This window comes from Cryptomeria japonica, chromosome 11 (genome assembly GCF_030272615.1).
Source record: "Cryptomeria japonica chromosome 11, Sugi_1.0, whole genome shotgun sequence".
Taxonomy (NCBI): Eukaryota; Viridiplantae; Streptophyta; class Pinopsida; order Cupressales; family Cupressaceae; genus Cryptomeria; species Cryptomeria japonica.
The window spans coordinates 554,698,289-554,701,108 of record NC_081415.1 but is presented as its reverse complement, the minus strand read 5'-3'; positions in this window follow the sequence as shown (position 1 = coordinate 554,701,108).

The window sequence follows — 2,820 nt, the reverse complement described above, 5'->3', positions numbered from 1 at the left end:
TTAGATCTAGAAAAAGTAAAAAGAAAGGACACATCTAACGGTGAAAACCTGCTCGAGGCACCGAAAGATGGGAGATTTCACACCTTACCTTAATTTTATCAAGAGAAGTTAGCTATCCTAATAGAATCAATAGAGGCAATTATTATTGGCACAACTGATCTATATCTAGCATCTTCTCTATCGAAACATGAAGTATAGGAATATTTGGAACCCTTCCAAAGAAGGCGAATCAAAAGAGGGTCATATACAAACAATCTAGGGTTCAATCCATATCTTACAATACATCACCGGAATATCACTCCAAGAGAAAGCATCAATAATGGAACACAACATGGATCAGGAGTAGGTATTCTATTCATCAGACCACAAGGTCATAGAATTCCAAAAGCATACAAATGAAGCTTTCCATGCACAAAGAATATAACAGAATATGAAGCTTTGGCTATAGGTATCAAAATGGCTATAGAATGGAACATTACACAACTTCAAGTCTTTGGAGACTCTCAGCTTGTCATAAATCAAATCAACAATGATTATCAAAGAAAGGACGAAAAGTTGATGCCTTGTACAAAGATGGTTGATGATATCAAGAAATACTTTGTAGAAATAACTTCTTAGTAGATTCCAAGGAATCACAACAAAGCAGCAGATGCCATGGCAACACTTGCTTCTCTCCTTCAGACATAGGAAAATCAAGAGCATTATGAATTCTTGGTGGGAGAGTTGTTTTACCCTGCTCATAATTGTCTCAATTCCCAAACTATCAGTCACCTTGTTGAGCATGATTCTTCCCACTATGGTCAAACTTACACATACTTGAAAGATAGCACTTTACCTCCCGAATTATCAAAGAACCAAAAGAGAAACTTTATTCACCAATCCTTCCATTATACTCTTGTTGTAGATACCCTATTTAAATAAGGTCTAGATAATACTCTTTTAAGATATCTCAAACAAGATGAATATGAGAAGGCCTTACATGAAGTCCATAACAAAATTTGTGGCACTCATTCAATTGGTCTTACCCTTTTGAGAAAACTCATACGCTTGGGCTATTATTGGCCGACTATGGAACAAGATTCTTTTTAGATAGCTAGGACATGCAAACAATGTCAGATCCATGGGAATTTGATTCATGCACTAGCAAAAGAACTTCATGCTTTGGCAACATCTTGGCCTTTCTATCAATGGGGTCTTGATCTAGTAGGAAAGATAAATCCTCTTCATCTAATGGTCACAAATTCATCCTTGTCACTACAAAATATCTCACAAAATGGATTGAGAAAGTACCTCTCATCATTATCATAGGAAAACAAATTATTGCATTTATATTGAACTACATCATCTATCACTATGAAATACCCATGACCATTATCACTGATAATGGATGACCATTCAAGAATCAGGATTTACAAGAGATATGTGAGAAATTCAAGATCCAACACAAATTTTCCACACCCTACTATCCACAAGGGGATGGGCAAGAAGAAGCGTCAAACAAAACTAATTTGAAAATCCTCAAAAAGATAGTAAATGATGGTAGCAGAGATTGGCATATTCAATTGAACCCTGCTCTATGGGCCTATCATACTAGTATCTGCACACCAACATGTGCCACAACTTTCTCTCTTGTTTATGTATTAGAAGCAATACTACCAATAGAAGTAGAGATACCTTCTCTACGAGTATCATTAATAGGTCTTATCCTAGATGAAGAACAACGAGTATCTAGATTGCAGGAGTTAGAATTAATCCATGAATGAAAAAAAAATACCTTTGATCATTTAAAGGTATATCAATAAAAAATGTGCTAGGGTTATAATCATAGCCTCAAACTGAGAACATTTTAAATTGGGGAACTAGTACTAAAGGAAAATCCAAAAAACCAAGCAGATCAGGAAAAGAAATGAAAGTTTGAACCAAACTGGTTAGGTTCGTTTGTGATCACAGTAGTATTTGGGTCAAGAGCATATCTGTTATCAACAAAAGATGAAGATCAACTCAAGGAACCCATCAATAGCATGCATCTGAAGAATTTTTATGTCTAAAAAAGCTGAAAAATAAAAAATAGTGAAAAATCTCAGAAAAATCCAAAAATAGTGAAAAAAAATGAAAACAACAAAAAAACAATCAAATATGAGAAAAAGTGCAATAAAAATAGATGGGGAAAACCTACCAAATAGACGCTATCTATTCGCTAACTTTTCCATCTATTAGTTCATGCATCCTTCCACTTGCATTTATTCAATGTTGTTCATATCCATAATAAAACCTTGTACATATGCAGGCATCCCGGGTAGCTTCTCGCCATGGTTTGGATCATTGGGTATATCATACAGAATTTTTTTCTAGGCTTGGGGCCAAATCTTGCACCTAGCTGGGGGTAAAATTATTGATAATTTTGAGCTTAATCAAACAGGAAGAACAATAGTTAGACAACTCTTATCAAGCGAAAACTAAGACACATCCAACATTGAACACAAGATAAAATTATCAACCATAAAACTATCACAAAGTCAGTCTAAGCATAGTTTTAATGCATGATATCTTTTGGATAATGATTTTAACATGATTGTTCAACTTTCCTATCTTAATTTTCACTATCATGATTTCTTAGTGACTCTAGGATGTCTCTGACTAGAGGAACAAGGAAAGAACATGATATTGTTCTTGTCTGTTGTCTGTACATTAATTATTAATATGTAAAAATTTGTCTAAGGACATGGTCATTGGAGTATCATCAAAGACATTTCCGATTTGCATATTGAAATGATTAATACTATCTGTTTTATGCAAGCAACACTCAGGTCATCTTGGTTC